Genomic DNA, 18,693 nt, shown 5'->3' on the forward strand with positions numbered 1-18,693 from the left:
GAGTTTAGCAGCCCTGCAGAATTGACCGCTTCCAAAGTCATGGACAAGATTCAACACGTGCAACAATCCAATGACCAGTTTGACATCACCGATGGAAAAGCCACACTGGACATGACCCACGTCTCTCCTCCTCAAGGGACCGGGCAACGCAATAAGGTGTTATTGGTGAACGACCTGAAATGCAAAAATTGCAAGATGTCCTAGCTCCATTCTACACCTTGAAAGTGCACCCTCAAGAAGTGCGTGGGCCTCTGTTGTTTCGAGGCCAAGACTTTAAGGACGGAAAATACATTCATGTCTATCATCACGATGAACATTTCGATACCATTACCAGTATCACTACATTCCTGGGATAAGGTTATTACTGTGAGAAATATGACCATGGTTATAACAATCGAGAGCAGCACAAACATTGCGGATTGAAATGCTCAGGATGTTTGGCCTCTCCACCCTGTCTGAGCGAAGGACAAGAAAGAGTACATTGTCCTGCTTGTCTGCGCACGTTTGTCAGCCCTGCCTGTTACCAACAACATCTGAAGACGCAAGGATCACAGCAGAAATGTGCTTGTCAACTCCTGAGATTGTGTCCTACCTGTGGACAAGGCCTATGTACCAATACTGTCAAGGCACACGTATGTCGAGGAAAGAAAAAATGTCACATTTGTCATCACATCGTGGACTTGGAACACCAGTGCTACGTGCAAAAATACCAACCCCAACCAGAGAAAGAGGATGGTCACAAGAAGAAGAAAGGCAATTTCATCTTTTTCGATTTCGAATGCATGCAAGAGACCGGCATTCACATTCCTAATTTCTGCGTGGCTCATCGAGCGTGCGAGAAGTGCATTCAAGAACCTATCTTGAGTTATTGCCCTCACTGCAGTAAGATTCCAGGAGGACGTGAAAAAATCTTTCGGCGACCGAACACGCTAGCCGATTTCGCTCGATAGGTCTTAGACCCCATCGACAGGACGTGGAGCCAAGAGGACATCGAACGTTACGGAGATTGTCATCGTCATGCCACAGTGATGGCTCACAATTTCTCCGGATACGATGGACAGTTTCTTCTCAGATACTATACGGAACATGGCACCGAACGTCCTAAAGTGACTTTGAACGGAGCCAAAATCATTTTCATGCAAGTGGGACAAGTACAGTTTAAAGATTCGATGAGCTATTTGGCCATGCCTTTGAGTCGAATGCCTAAAACGTTTGGAATGACAGAAATGGCTAAAGGGTACTTTCCACACTTTTTCAATACGGAAGCCAATCAACATGCCGTTCTACCCCATTTGCCTGAGGCTCACTATTACGACCCCGACAACATGCGTACCGAACAACGAGAAGCTTTCTACGCTTGGTACCAGGCTGACGCCTCGGACCCTTTCGACTTTCAGGAAGAAATGCTAAAGTATTGTCGTTCCGACGTGGACATTTTACGGCGTTGCTGTGGAACATTTCGAGAACTGTTCATGGAACACGGAGGGGTCGATCCTTTGAAAAAAGCTTGCACCATTGCCAAAGCGTGTTCCTTAGTGTACCGGCAACGATTCATGCCTGAAAACACCGTGGCTGTCATCAGTCCTCAAACGAACAACTATGTCAAACGTCAATACTCGATCAAAGCCCTACGCTGGTTACATTACTTGTGCGACAAGGAAGACAAATGGATTCAGCATGCCCGCAACGGAGGAGGCGAAATGACCATCGGAACGCATTCGGTCGATGGTTGGGACTTAGAAAACCCCAAGATCGTGTACGAGTTTAACGGTTGCTTATTTCAGGGATGTCCCGTCTGTTACCCTGACCGCGACACTAAAAATCAGTTTTTACAACGAACCATGGAAGACTTGTACCAGGACACTTGTCAACGACGCTTGAAGTTAGAACAGGAAGGATACCAAGTGGTGGAAATGTGGGAACACGAGTACGATCACCGTTTGAAAACCGATCCCGAGTTTAAACGCCTCGTGGAAAGTTACCAGTGGGTGGACCCCCTGAACCCGAGGGATAGTTTGTACGGAGGAAGGACCAATGCCACCTGTTTGCTGTACCAAGCCGACGAAGAGAAAGGAGAAGAAATGAAATACTTGGACGTGTGTTCGCTGTATCCCTACGTGTGAAAATATTGTCGCTTTCCTGTAGGGCACCCACAATTGTTGACGGAACACATTGACCTGAAAAACATTCGACAATACGAAGGTCTGATCAAGTGTAAAGTTTTGCCGCCCACGGACTTGTACCATCCCGTGTTACCTCACCATTGCCAAGGCAAGCTGATGTTTCCTTTGTGCCGTACTTGTGCCGAAACGTGCAACCAAGATCAGCCTTGTCAGCACACCCAGGAAGATCGGGCGTTGACGGGAACCTGGGTCAGCGTGGAATTGTTCAAAGCTCTGGACATGGGATACCAACTGTTAGAAGTGTACGAAATTTGCCACTTTCCCAAGACACAACAATACCACAAGGGTGACCCCACGCAGAAAGTGGATGCCTTTTTGAAACTGAAGCAAGAAGCCAGTGGCTATCCGTCCTGGTGTCACACTCCCGAAGACCAAATACATTTCGAAGAGAAATACTATGAACAAGAAGGCATCTCTTTAGACCACATCGAGAAAAACGAAGGCAGGCGATCGTTTGCCAAAGTGATGTTAAATTGCTTGTGGGGTAAAATGGCACAACGACCGTGTTTACCCAAGACGGAATATTTGACAGAACCTTCCCGCTACTTCCAGATGATTCACGACAAAACGAAATACATGAAACACGTGGACGTCGTTCGCGAGGATTTGATCTTGGTCAATTACGAAGAAGATCTGGACTTTGTACAAGACGACCCTTTTGGAAATGTCATCATTGCGGCTTACGTGACAGCTCATGCTCGCTTAAAATTGTACGAAGCTTTAGAACTGTTAGGGGAACGCGTCCTGTACTTTGACACGGACAGTTGCATTTACATCCATCACCCGAGTCAACAGCACCCTGACATCGAAGGAGACCGTTTAGGAGCCTGGACAGACGAGCATCCCGACGACAAGATTCTAAGTTTCGTCAGTGGCGGTCCCAAAAATTACGGCTACGAATACCGGGACCCACAAGGAGAAGTGCACACGACGTGCAAAGTGAAAGGATTGACTCTGAATTATCGTACCAGTCGTGTGGTCAACTTTGGGGTATTGAAAGAAGCCTTGCAATCCGGAGAGGATGAACATTTTAAAGTGACCACCTATCAACCGAACAAGATTGTACGTTTACCCACTCACCACATCGTCAGTCGACCCTTGGAAAAAGTCTATCAAATCGTGTACCAGAAGCGAGTGCGACTTCTCAATCATTTCACTTTGCCGTATGGACATGTTGGTATAAAACTTTGGTTGTAAGCGGATAGCCACCCACCAGAAGGATGACTTCGCCACAGCAAGAATCGAGTGAGAAACCCGATAGGTACTCCAAGTTCAAACCCTACCATTTTCCGGTTTTCTTGCCTGACTATTGTGATTGTGCCCGTCGATTGGACACGTTTCAAGCATGGCCTACGGATAGGAAAGGATTACCTTCTTCTCATATTTTAGCTAGAACAGGATTTGTCTACTTGGAACCTGAGTCAGGATTGGGATATGAAGTACAATGTTTCGCTTGTGGCCTGAAGTTACGAATGGATCTATGTATCTATAAAGATTCAGCTATTCTGGAACATACTCGATGGTCTCCGCACTGCCCTTACCTTTCTATGGCCTTTGCACCCATGACATTACGGTACAATGATGACGGTACCTTAGAGACGGTACCTTCCAAAACAAGACATAAAAAACATAACAATGGAACGATGTACAAGCTTGAGACTGCATTGCGACTAGTATAAAAAGGGGCTATGGTGAAGATCGATAGTTCATTGGGACTACAAGACCGAGCGAACAAGATGAATACTTTCAGAGAAATACAAAACAAGTTTAGAAAGGCACAATTCAAGTGTGGGGCTTCGGAAGTGGAATGCGATTGTGAGCCTTGCGATGGGTACGATGCTGTACGTTGTGACCTTAGCGATGCCGTAAAGCATCGTGGGAACTTTGTTCTCACTACCCCTATCTTGGAAAGTGATGCTGTGCGTGTCAAACCTGAGGGATGCGAAAGCGATGCCGCTCGTCGTCCTGGACATTTTACTGGGTTTCGTTTTAAAGGTGAATGTTCACCTTCACGTCTACCCCGCAACGGATGTCATCCAGCTCTGAGCAAACTCCTGCCCATGTCACTCAACCCTCATCGAAACGAACCTATCAAAGACGAATATACGTTTCCTGTGCGTTTGTCGGAATACTGCGACTTTGAAAATCGTCTTCAATCGTTCAAAGGAAAATGGCCTAAGTATCTGGGAGGCCCGACCCCCGAAGAATTAGCCAGAGCCGGATTTTTCTACTTGGGCGAAGGAGATAAAGTCAAGTGCTTCAGTTGCGGTGTGTCACTTCACCACTGGGAACCGCAAGATTCGGCCTACGTAGAACATGCTCGATGGTCACCGAATTGTCATTACTTACCCTTAGTGGGACAGAGACATTGAAGTAACTTACCATAATCTGTTCATGGATACTTTACACGAGAACATTCGTGCTTTGCCTGTGGAGTTGAGAGAACGCATTTACCGAGAGCTGGTCAAAATACAAGTCAAACGTAAAGAACAGTTGCATCCGTTACCTCACGAGATCTTTAACCACTGGTACCTGAATGGTATAAGAGAACTGATTCGTTAGAAATTGTTTCAGTGGTCAGACCTTGTTCAATACTTCCAGGCCCCCGATGATCCACGTGTTGATCATTTTGGTTACTTCGAGATTCACCTAGTACAACACATTGAGGAAGACAAGGTAAAGGATTACCGACATATTTTACGTGGAATCTACTTAGCGGAAGAGGAAACTTCTAAACGAAGTCTGACGTTTCGGTTACAGTATGCAACATTTAAATTCCCCACTGGAGAACGAAGATCTCTGGCTAGAAAGTACGTGTATTGTTTCCGAAACAAAGACACTATAAAAACAGGCTCCCATGCCACGACTTTTATCGCATGTAATCCAACAGATTCCGTGGAAGGAACTCAATGACCATATTCAAACCGTGGATCATTACTATCGATTATTACAAGAACTGTATCCATTCAATTTGGGTCGACAAGTGGTGTGTGTCTTAGTGACTTGTTTTCTGGGATTTCGTTTACCAGCCGATTCCTTGTGGACTCTTTACGAACAGTATTTACCACCCATTCAACATGAAAGTGGTGCCTTTAAATGTTCACGAGAGACTCCTTTTGCTCAAAGCCTTACGTTTTCATCTGGATACTTCTCGACCTCTACGGGAAAAAAAGATTCGTCAACTTTTAGCTACCGAAGACGTGTATGACGATGTGTGTGTAGCTTGTGACTTACACCCCCATTGGACAGATGTCCGTGCCTGGAAAAAATGGGATTTTGAGGCTTCGACCCAAGAAGTGGCCCAGTATGCTCGAGAGTTGTGATCCTTCGTTTCAACGTCCAAAGAAAAAAGTTACTTTTCAACCTGTGTTAGTGACGGTGCCAGAAGAACCCGCCACTCAGGACAGGACTGTCGTGGACAGGCCTGAAAGACCCTTTCGGGAGAACACTTGTGTGACCTTACCCCCTATAGAACTGGTCAGAACTTTACCCAAAACATGTTGTACAGACACTTGTTTCTATTCCACGTTGATGGTTATCATGTGCATTTTATCGTTGTACTTAAGCCTTTGGCTTTTATGTATTTTTTTCTTTCGTATTCATGTTTAAAACATTCAAGAAACGTGTTCTGAAAAAAGTATATAAACTCTCGTCTTGTTTGTTTTCGTGTCACAAGTGACATTCCTGACACTATGGCTACTTCTGCTGTCTCTGCTCCCTCTTCCTCCACTGTCAAAGTCATCGACGAACACTTAGATCGTGCCAGTTGGGAGGCTTTGTATCTTCGCCATCCCTTTAACATGCTCATTGCTGGACCTAGCGGTTCTGGCAAAACCGAATTCGTCAAACGTTTGATCGAACATAAACATCATTTGATCGATCGACCACCTCAGCGGATCGTGTGGTGTTACAAAGAGTGGCAATCGGCGTACAGCCTCTTGCGAGAAAGTGAAGGCGATTCCATCGTGTTTGTGGAAGGCATTCCTAAAGAAGACGACGGCATCGTCTCTGACTCCCGTCAAACCCATTTGGTCATTTTCGACGACATGTTAGGAGAAGACGAAGAAGAAATTAAACTGTGGTTCACGCGCAAAGGGCATCACCGTAATGCCAGTGTCGTTTACATCACCCAAAATTTGTTTCAACAAAGTAAAGCCCATCGCACCATCAGTCTCAATGCGCATTATGTGGTCTTGTTTAAAAGCCCTCGAGATAAATCGCAAGTGCAAGTCTTAGCCAAACAGTTAGGAACGCCTTGGCTGAGTCAGGCGTATGACGATGCCACTCAAACGCCACACGCCTATTTACTCGTCGATTTGAAGCCTACGACCCCCGATGATTTGCGATTTCGTACCCACTTGTTTCACCACTGGTGCCAAGACGGAGGGCCTGTCCTGTACACGTCTCCGTCCTCGACTTCATTTCACTCCGCAAAAAAATCTATAAAAACCTCAGACCCTTTTCGTCTGTCTCACACAACGTCAACATGACATCCCTTCAGTCGCATCTTCCCGTCAAATTGATTCGTGCCTTGTATGGCATCAGTCGAGAGAAAAATCCACAAATACGAGCTCGTGTCTTAAAAGCTAGTCTCAAAGAAGTCTTACGATGGTTCACGGTGACAGCACGTCAATTACTCCAAGGAATCATTCAGATTCCTCATCAAACCAAACGCTTTTTTGATCGAAACAAAGTCGCTTTGACCCAACTGGCCGATCCCCGCTTCGACACTCAAACCAAAAACAAATCATTTTGAAACCTGGAGGGAGCGGTACTCTAGGAGGGGTCATCATTCGCTCTCTCTTAAGATGGGATCCTAATGCCCCCAAACTTCTCCATAAGAAAAAAGTCAAACGAAGCTCCAAGAAGAAGAAAAAGACCAGGCCCCTAAGGAGAACTTCTCCAGTGGCGGGACCCTCCTCTTACCAGACACCGTCCCGGAAAAAGAAAAGAAGCCCCCAGAAAAAGAAAAATCCACAGAAGAAAACTAGTCGCAAGAGAGGCGCTTCGGCCTGGACGCAACCTTACACTCGCAAACCACGACCTGCCACGACGGTGACTGCGTCTCCGGCAGCCTCACTTTCATCCACTTCTCCGTTGATGACACCAAGAACTGAAGAGTACTTGGAGAAGTTGATCACACCAAGAACTTCTCCGTTGATGACCCCAAGAACTTCCCCAGTGGCAGGACCCTCCAATTTAGTGGCAGTGGCTGCTGCTCACAAAGTACCTTCTCCCAAAATCAAAGTTCAAGAAAGATCGGGCATGTTAAAAAGTTTACTTGATTTGTCAAAGCAAGAACTGGCTCGATTTAGTCCGTTGCGTACCCCTGCACGACGTGTTATGCCTGTCCTGAAGTTGATTCGACGTAAAGACAACCAGTGGCAACGCGTTCCAGTATAAAAAAGGCCCGTGACCAAGTCGGGATATCAGTGTTTTTGGTGCTCCTGAAGACTCAAAGATGTCACCCTCCAGAAAACATCCCTCTTCTAAACAACCCCAAGGAAAGAAAAGAAAAGGCCTGCCTCCTCGTTTAGTCAAACATGGGGACATGTTATCTGTCCTGTCCAAAGCTTCTCCACCTCTACGAAAAAAACTCATTCAATCAGCCTCCAAAGAGATCATCAATACCGTGTTCGAATGTTGTCTGAACGTCTTGAAAGGCACGATCCCTTTGTCCAAACACCAGAAACAATGCTTAGGCAAACATCGTCACGTTCTTCGCCAAATGGTTCAAAAGAAAATTCCCATTCGTCAAAAGAAGAAGATGTTGGTCCAATGTGGAGGCATTTTACCCTTCTTGTTAGGTCCCTTACTGAAAGGAGTCTTGGGAACCATGTTGGGAGGACTGGTGGGAGCAAGATGAAAAGGCCCTCGGAAGTCCCAAGATCTCAGAATCGACCCCTGACAACCCCATGGAAGGACGAAAACTAGCTTTAGTGCCTTGCAAACGATGGATGGAATACCATCGTTGGCAAGAACAACGCACCCCGCATTTACCTCCCAATAACAATTTGAGCGAGATGTCCCATTTACAACACGAATTGCAGTCATTGATGGATCGCCAAGATTTGTCCGAAACAGAAAAATCGCAAAAGTACGGTCAACTCTTGCAACAACTGCAACTCTTTCACCAGAAAGCTTTAGACGAAACAGCTCTACCCACTCTGAAAGATTTTAAGACCTTGATGAAAAGTCCAGCACCATCACCAGTACCAGTACCACCACTACCAGTGACCAAGACAGAAAAAGGAGAAGAAGAAGAAGGGTTTCAAACTTCACCAGAAAAAAGTACGCAAGTTAACAACACCACCTACCTCCAGAATTGGATGGATTAAAAAGATGATGGCCACCCCTTCTTCATCACAAGAGAAAAAGAAAGTGAAGACAGAAGTGAAGACAGAAGTGAAACAAGAACCGATATCCCCTGTTCACACATCCTCCTCTTCAACACCTATTGCTGGTCGCACACGCAAAGCATTGCAATCCAAGAAATTACCCCAAGAGAAAAAGAGTAGCATCCTCCAAGAGTGGGTGTCTTATTAACACACCAACACAAAAAAATGGAAAAAGTCTTAGCCAGCATTTACTACGATCCCTCTCATCCTGCAGGTTACGCAGGAGTTGAAAAATTGTATCGTGCTGCCAAAATGCGACTGAAAAGTCTCCGTTTACCTCGAGTGCAACGATGGTTACAAGAACAAGCTACCTACACTTTACACAAACCCATTCGACGCAAGTTTTCCAGAAGTCGCACCCGAGTGGAAGGCATCGATCATCAATGGCAAGTGATTTAGCCGATGTCTCTCATTTGGCCAGCTACAATCGTGGCTACAAATATTTGTTTTGTGTGATCGACGTCTTTTCCAAATGTTCCTGGGTCGTACCCTTGACTTGCAAATCCAGCAGCGAGTTAGTGCGAGCCCTGCAACGAGTGTTGAAACAAAGCGGTCGTCACCCTCTTCGATGGCAAACGAACAAAGGTACTGAATTTCTGAACCAAGCTTTCCAAAAAGAATTAAAGAAACGTGACATTCATTTTTTTACCACCGAGAATCCCGAAACCAAAGCCAGCATCGTGGAACGTTTTCAACGCACTTTGAAAGAACGCATGTGGAAATATTTTACGCATCACCACACTCTGAAGTACATCGACATCTTACCGCACCTGGTGCAAGCGTGCAACCAATCTTACCATCGAAGCATTGGACGTGCCCCGCAAGCAGTGACTCCCGACAACGAAGTGCCGGTGTTTGAGCGCCTGTTTGGTACGTCCCTGACGAGGCTGTCCCCAAGAAAAGTGGAGTGTTGGCCGTAGGAGATTGGGTGCGCATTGGCAAAACCAAGCGCACTTTCGACAAAGGTTACTTACCTAACTGGACCACCGAATTGTTTCGTGTCACTGGACGAGTGCATGGCCGTCATCCTGCCGTCTATAAATTGGAAGATATGAACGGAGAAGTGCTCAAAGGAACGTTTTATTTGCCCGAGTTACAACGTGTCACCAAAAAAGAAGACGACGTGTACGACATCGAAAGCATTCTCGATCGCAGAACCCGTAAAGTGGGCAAACGACGTGTCAAAGAAGTCAAAGTACGTTGGAAATGATATCCACCCAGTTTCGATTCTTGGATCGACGCTTCGCAAGTCATCGACTATAAAAAGAAGTGACCATCATGCCCTTTCACACAGACGCAGCTACGTTGACCACTCCTTCACCCAGTTCTTCTGTGCAAGATTTACAAAAACAACCTTTGTGGGTGTGGTGTGGAGAACGTGTGCCTAAAACGCAAATCGTCTTTTTCTGCCAAATCTTCGTGGTGTATTGTATCATCGGGGCAGCCATCGCCAATTTGAGTTTGCAACAAGGAGACAAACAATTGTGGACCATTTTATTGAGCAGTTGCATCGGTTACCTGCTTCCCAATCGCTCCCTGAAATTCTCCTCGAACGGGAACCACGGAAACCTTGTGTCCAGTGCTAGTGCCGGTCACCACTCCAACAACAGCAACCAGAACCCCATTTTGGGCGGAGACACGCCTCTGAAGTCCAGTAACCCCTCGGACACCCACATAACTCTGGAATTATGAGTCACCAAAACCAATTTTACTTAACCTTACCTAGCGACAGTTCCATGGAGGTGTTTCTCCACAACACGTTGTGCTGTTACACGGCCAAATTACCTCAGGCCATCCAGTTAGATCACGAAGCCCATTGGGAAGTGGCTTTAGTGGAAATGATTCACCCGACCCAAGTCCTCAATGTCCTTCCCAATCAAAACTTTTTTGATGTGGAAGTTTATGACTAGCAAATGCAACAGTACTTGGATACCCATGGCAAACATGACAAGAAAACCCCTGGCACAAAAAATCAAAAGTACACCACCTATCACTTGTTCATTCCCCCAGGCTATTATTTTAGTGGTCAACATTTGGTGAGCACCATTACCTCCAGGTTTAATGTCGTGTTTCTGAAAGCTTTGGAAAGTGTCAAAAAAGTGTCACCATGGAATACCACAAAACAGCTCGTCGCTTCTTGATGAAATTTGACGGGAGTAAAATCCTGTCCATTTTATTTTGTCCTGAATTGTTTGACATGTTGGGCGGAGACATGGACATGAGAATGGCCATGATCAAGAAAAACGAATTACCAATCGTTTACGACAACGAGTCTTTTAGCAAGTTATTACGTGCCCCGGTAGAACTGAACCAAGGACTGAATTTGATGTTTGTGTACTCCGATGTGGTGGAGTACAACGTGGTGGGCCACACCTCCGTACCGTTACTGCGTGTCATTCCTTTCAATGTGGATTCTGCCACTAACGCTGACGAGGAAGGTGGAAACACTTACCATGTTCACCGCGAATTTGTACATCCTCACTATTTGTCTGTCAGTAAGTCTTATTTGGACACGGTCAACATTGCTATAAAAGGAGATCTGGGACAAAATATTCCATTCACCAAAGGAAAAGTCACGGTGAAACTCCATTTTCGAAAACGGTTCTCTCACGACTCGTAAGTCATGTATCCAGTGTACCGAGGGGTTGCTCGACAGCGAGGACACGATTTAGGAGATATGCTGAAATCGGCCTTTCGTTCGGTAGCCCCGGTGTTGAAAACGATGGTGACACGCGGATTGCACGCCTTGAAAGATGCGGCACTGACACAAGGCAAAGAATTTCTCCAAAATGTCATCATCGACAAACAAAACCCTAAAGAAGCCTTCATGAGGGCAGGCAAAAATGTCTTGCTGCAAACGGGCAAAGACCTTTTAGACCGACGAGAAACACCTATAAATGCCCTGCACGCTACCGAGTCAGGCATTCAGCAAGGACAAGGTAGAAAGAGACGACGAAGAAAACATCCTTTCACCAGACTTCACACGTCTAAAGCTAAAAAAGACAAAGAAAAGAAGAACCGTTCTAGACTTAGACGTTTTCGATTATTGAGAAAGAACAAAATGATGCACGGAGAATCTTGCGCTTGTTCCAAGTCGGAACTGGATCTGTTTTGACATGCCCCCCACCATGATGACCATGCAAGAATCCCAGTGGGTGGAATTTCACCCCGTCTCCTCTTTGACAGCCTCAGCTCCCATCGAATTTGAAATCAAGGGACAGCCCGAAGATTACATCGATCTGAATAGCAGTTACTTGTACCTGAAAGTCAAAGTTGTCGATGAGGACAATTCACCCCTAGATGGTGATGAGGTAATAGCTCCCGTCAACAATTTCACGCATTCCTTGTTCAGTGGAGTGGAAGCTGACGACGCAGGCAGCGACGAGGGACATTTCCACCCTATACAATCTGGCCAGATTCGTGTGGAAATTCAGTTTACTACAAATCTAACAGAGACGGTGAACGTCCTCCTGTATGCCGAATTCTATAATACCATAGAAATCAACAGTTTGAGAGAAGTCATTCTAGACTATTAGAAGCCATGGAAGACTGTTATCCCTCTTTACCTAGTGGAGAAACTTTGGAGATGGAATGTGAGGAGACCGTGGAAGGAAAATCCAAAGACAAAGACGACGAAGTTATGATGAAGTCAAGATGGCCAGAACAAAAAGCCCATTTAGTCTCCTGTTTTGCCAAAAACTTGGTCGAAAAAATGACGGAATTGATCAAGAAAGATTGCTATGGATGTCAAAACGATCATCCCAGTCAAATTCAACACGATAAATGCCTGATGCTGAGTCAAGAAGAAAAATTGGATGAGTATCTGGACGAAGCTTGGAGTCTCATCTCGGACGAAGTCGTGTTGCATCAGTGGTATAATGACTTGCGTGAACATTCTTGTCCACCATTAACCACGCAAGAGATTCATCGTATCGAAGCTGTCCTGAATCAGAGTGGGGAGAGAAAGCCAAGAAACGGTTATTTGTCAGATATTTTCAAGCAAAAAGTCAGGATCGAATTGATGACATATTATTACATGTGAAGAAGAAAAAAAAAACATGGATACCTGGGAACTTTATTACCTTTTGAACCACAGCTCGTATACGGCTTCTTGGAATCATATCGTCTGTGCTAAAGATGAACTCCCTCATCGCAAACCTCAAGACCATCAAGCTTATGTGATCAACACGGACGACAGTCATCTCCCAGGAACCCACCGGGTAGCCGTCTACTTTCCTCAAGAAGGATGTGTGGAATATTTTGATTCGTACGGATTGCCCCCTTTGGAAGACAATATCATTGACTTTATGAGAAGAAATGCTCAGACCACCCGATTAATAATGTGAAATTTCAAGGCACAGATTCCTTGGTGTGTGGACAGTACTGTGTGTATTTTCTGCATCATCGCAGCCTGGGCTATTCCTTAGAACATTTAGTGACTCATTTTGATCCTCGTTCTTCTTCAAGAAACGATGTGAAAGTAGATCGATGGTTTTGTGACCATTATGCTTATCTTTTGTCTCAAGCTAGGAAACGTAGTGTCCATCAATGGCCTAATGACTTCCAACAGTGGAAATCACAATTTCATTCACAACGTTGTCAACCCTGTTTAAAGTAGAGTGTGAATTGAAAAAAATGTTTGATGTTATATTGTTGGATTATTGTTAAAAAATGTTAGAGTTGTTGGTTAGTGTTAAGTGATTTTTGAATAAAAAATGTTGTGTTTTGAAAAAAATGCCTTTACGGTTTGTTTGGCTATAAGAATTTTGATTCATGCTCTTTGACTTCTCTCTATCTATCTCATGACACTCATTGAACGTTGTGGCTCGAAAACCGTGGAGGGATGTTTTCCTTCACGTCCGCGCTTTGACTTTAAGAACCGGGGTAGTTTCCAGTCTAACCATCCATTGTCGACTCATCCTCCTACGAAGATGTGCTCCAAACTAGCTAAGCTAAACGAAGCCTACGTGAATTTGCACAGGGTCAGACACAGTCTGATACCGAAGCCAGAAGAGATAGAGAATGTGAGAATGCTAAAAGTCACTGAAGACCTGATAGAAGAGCTCTTCAGAGAAGAAGTGAACAGGGAGAAAGAAGAATGGACAGAGAAGTACAGACTTCAGAGACAGCAGCAACAGCAACAACAACAACAGCAGCAGCAGCAGCAGCAGCAGCAACCTGAACCTGACACCAAAGAGTTCTTCTTCTCTTTCCGAAGAAGCAGACCTATCGTCAGAAAGTTTATCCTCAGAGGACGTCGCATTCTTAGAAACTAAAAGATTGCCATAGCAAACAAAAAAACAGCCCTTTTCAGGGCTACCCAATACTCTAGAAAAGAAATAGTAATCGATTTGCCAATGTGTGTATGTAGGGTAGTGTGAATATAAACACTGACTCTTTTTCATAGTGTGAGGGTATGTGTTTGTATATAGGATTGTGTGTTTGTAATTGCTCACGTACGTTTGTGTGGATAGTAGATTAAGATCATGTTTTTTTTTTGCTGTTTGACGTGTGTTAGAGTAGATTTGGGGTTTGATTGCTTTGCGTATGTGGATAGTATATTGAAGTGATTAATGAAATTTTTTTAGAATAGTGATGGGCAGTACAAAAAAGTGAGTGAGTGTTTATTTTAGGTCCGCGCGTTGTTTGGTCATGATCTAGGTAATATCAATTTTGTTTTAGGGGATGTTTTCCATCACGTCCGCGCTTTGAGTATAAATTGAAACTCGCTGGGCAGTCTAGCTACCCTGTTCATTCGTTAACAAGACAATGAATACCAGAATAAGCAAACTTCTTGAACTCCAGATACATCTGGAATATGTCAGGCGCCTGTTAAATGAACTGGCCGCGGAGTCCATAGTAGAAGAGGAAAGAATAAAGAAGTAAGAGGAGGAGAGAAGACAGAGGGAAGAGGAGGAAAAGAAAATAGGAGAGAGGATGGCTTACAAGATACCAGAGACAGGATTGGGGTGCTGAAGCCAATCATCCTCCCTCTGCGCTTTCAAGAAAAAAGGAGACTGGGGAAGAAGATGTGCGTGTGGTGCCAGGCCTGGAAGGTGCTATCATTAACCAGGTGTCACTGGAGTTCAAAAACAAACAGCCCTTTTCAGGGCTACCCAATACTCTAGAAAAGAAATAACAATCGATTTGCCAATGTGTGTATGTAGAGTAGTGTGAATATAAACACTGACTCTTTTTCATAGTTTGAGTGTATAAGTTAATGTATATGACTGTGTGTTAATAAGCGCTAGCATAGGTTAGTGTGAATAGTAGATTAGGGTTTCATTTTAATGTTTGCGTGTGTGGATAGTAGATTCGGGGTTTGAATAGGATTTGATTTTGATGCTTGGTTTGTGTGAATGGTAGATTTTGGTTAGTTTATTGCTGATTCACGTATGTGGATAGTAGATCATATGAAATGAGAAATGTAGGGGATGTTTTCCTTCACGTCCGGGCGTTGTTTGGTCATGATCTAGGTAATATCAATTTTATGTCTTAGGGGGATGTTTTCCATCACGTCCGCGCTTTCACTATAAGAACCCACAGTATTCGTCGTTCAAACCATTCTACAAAGAATAAAAAGGAAGATGGCTTCGAACCAGCTTGATAAAATGAAAACATTGCAAGACGTCTCGCCGGATATTTGCATCATTCAAGTTTGGATCAGTAAGCTCACTTTAGACAAAGGCACAGTTTATTTAGGCTCAGAATCGCATCACATAATCAGAAAAATTAGATCGTTGGAGCTATTCTATCTCGTGAACATGCTGTGCGCGAATGACGTTCTCTGTTTTAAGACCGGTTTATGTCCACAATCATTTTTGTTGTTGTTGGTTTTCTAGGGTTTAACGCCATTTTTCAGCACAAGATAGGCTATGCATGGCGGCCAGTATAACTGGTGGAGGAAAAACCCTGGAAAACCTAGGGAAGAACCATCGACCCACGAGAAGCTACTGGCAGGCTTTCCCACGTACCAACGCTAGCCGAGCCTTGGACTCGAACGCACGCAGACAGAGGTGAGATGGCAGTGATACGTAACGGTGAGCGCTTTAGACCACTCGGCCACTCGGGGCCCCGTGTCCACAATCTTCTATTCTTCCTGTAAGTTAACATTTAAATCAATCTTTTGCATATAAACTGGAGTCCAAATTATGATTACCTTTGTGTCAACGTCAGCCTACTATATTGATAGTTATTAACTAGAATGTTCCTCTAAACTTTGTTACCTTTTCCACTTCAGATCAAGTTAATAGGAGACTTTGAATATGTGAAGTTTAGGATGTACCCCCCTTCCCAGCAAACCAGTACATGCAAAGTTAACGATTTAATTACTTTAGTGTTTCCAACCATGGAAGGTTTTTAATGGACAAATTAACATGTAATATTTTATTTGATTAAATTGCCTTTGGATAATATCCTACATTATTATTTTTTTAGTTCAAAACATACTTAATTACAAGGAGCGTAAAGGCATAAGAGTGAAACAAAGTAATATTGGATGTTGTTCTTAGTTCTTCTCCACAGCCTATAAGCGCCACGCCATTTGAATGAGGTCACATTTCATCCACAATCCAGAATATCAGGAGAAGCTATCTCGAATGTTTAAAGTAGTGTTGACGATAGAGTCATCGTCAGCAAATTAGATAGTTGAATTATCAGGAATATCCATTTCACGTGTATTATGATATGTTAATGTTTATACCAGTTTCATCTGGATCGAATTCTAGGACCGTACTTATTAATGCTACACTTATATATATATATAAGTGTAGCATTATAGCATTATATATATATATATATATATATATATATATATATATATATATATATATATATATATATATATATATATATATATATATATATATATATATACATATATTTTTTTTTCTTAAAGGGGACCACCTTGTTGGACGTCACTTAGTGTAGTAAAAATTGAGAGCGGTGTCAATTATATTGGCGACAGATAGATATGCCACACAAAAAGGTTAACAAGAATTACAATATAGTTGGACACAAACAGAACTATTCTAAAGACTTCTCTATAAATAACCAGTCAACAGAACCAAAAACCTTTTTGCCAAGGATAACTAAACGTGCTGGTATGTCGTCTTCCTGCGTCATTCCAATCAACTCAGAAATGAGGTGTGTGTTATTACTGACCTTGTTAACACCTTTATATGTGCGAATGTGTTTCTTATGCTATAAACGACAGTGATCAGCATTTGGATCAACGTTCAAGAGATGGGATCAAACTTTGATTTTTATTCTTTTATGGATTCATGATATGCTATTGTACAGTTTAGGACTCCAGATAAAACCGGTCCCTAGGTCAGTCTTGACAGATGCATGCAACTCGGTAGCAAAACAATCTAAATCAGGTAACTTGCTTTTTTCGTGTTTCTGCTAGGATGTAGAAACATTCATGCAGAGGGATATGGTCTTGTGCTTCTTTCTTATCTGAGGGTATCATATTAAATGAAATGAAGTTGTAGACTTGAAAAATATATTTAAAATGACAATGTTTGGCATTGATAGTTAAGTGCCTTTTTAAAAACAAATGTCTTCTATTAAACTGACATGATATTGAGATCTGTTAAGTCGCTTTACTTATCATGGATAAGCTTAATTACGACTTGTTCAAGTGTATACAAAAAAATACGGGTTTTCAGCCCTGTTTCTATCCAGTTTTACCTTTAAGAACATATTTATGGGTTTTTCTTCTCATGACCTTTTTAAGTTTGCTTCCACTTTCATCTTCATTTTCCTCAATATTATCAGTATTAAATAAACCATTTAATTTGCCATCAAACTCTCTCATCAGCTGATTATTTGCTTGCCCATGTTGAAAATCATCCTTTGGGACTAGACAAACTAATGATTTAATATCATTCATGCCACTTTACGTTAGCTACTTATAGCTGATGGAACTGTGCGAAATTCTTAAGAATGATACATTTGTCAGTCAAATAAAATTGACTGCTATATTTATCAACTTGTATAATTCTATGTCACCTTTAACATTATCTTGCTGACAGCACGTTTGAGTATAAAACTATACTATATCAGGTAAAACAGAGCAATATACACATTGTTGTTCTTCAAATTATTGTTATTAACGGAATCGTGTGCAGAAGAACACGTTATACATTTGTCAGTCAACTGGTTGACAATCATAAAATTTTGGTTACAATACAATATCTTATCCTTTTTTCATCAGTTCGTTGATATTGATGAAATTATGGGCATGAAAAGCAGTCTATCTAATCAAATATCAAGTATTTACAATGATGCAATTATGAGCATAAGAAAGTACTTTCTCCACTTTACTTCAACGTTTAACCATTAGGACAGTGGTGCGTTTAGCAGAACATTTCAAGAGTTTTATACTTATTTTCTAATACAATTGATGTAGTTGTGTATAATACAGAACACATTATTCCATATTTTATTAACTTGTTGGCAATATTACAATTAAAATTATAACATAACAAGCTATCAATTTGAACATGAATCTGCTGATATAGATACCGTTGTGAATATAAGATACTAATTTAATTAGCATTTTATTGTCTGTGTTCATAATGTGACAATACTGGGCATACCAGAACACTGAATCACTTTCTTTTCTAACGTTCTGACAACAAAATATATATTCCCATTTCACATCAACATATCTTTATATTAGAACACGGTATCCTTTTACATCATTAAATTACCTTGTTAAGAGTGGTGCACAGGTTAATGTAACTTAACACTTTATTATTTCTTTTCTGGAACATATGATGTGGACCTATATGCTGAGAGGATGCAATTTTAATGAAACTGGGTGCGATTGAACACTTGATTACTTTTGATATTAGTTGTGTTTGAAAGCGATATAACTGTGCAGTGATGTTGTTTAACATTTGCTATTAGTTTTGTGTAATAATGGATTCACGAATATTACAAAACAGTTTAACCCGTTATAAATCTACGTTCTGATATACAATAACCGTTTGTTACTTTCTATTTGATTGTGTCGAGAAATGTCGCATGTGTGGAATGAAATAAAATAGAGTTTGTTATGTCATAGTCTGCGTTATTCAGAACTGCTTCATGCTCTTTGCTTC

This window comes from Sinohyriopsis cumingii, unplaced genomic scaffold (genome assembly GCF_028554795.1).
Source record: "Sinohyriopsis cumingii isolate HCF-2022 unplaced genomic scaffold, ASM2855479v2 utg002478l, whole genome shotgun sequence".
Taxonomy (NCBI): Eukaryota; Metazoa; Mollusca; class Bivalvia; order Unionida; family Unionidae; genus Sinohyriopsis; species Sinohyriopsis cumingii.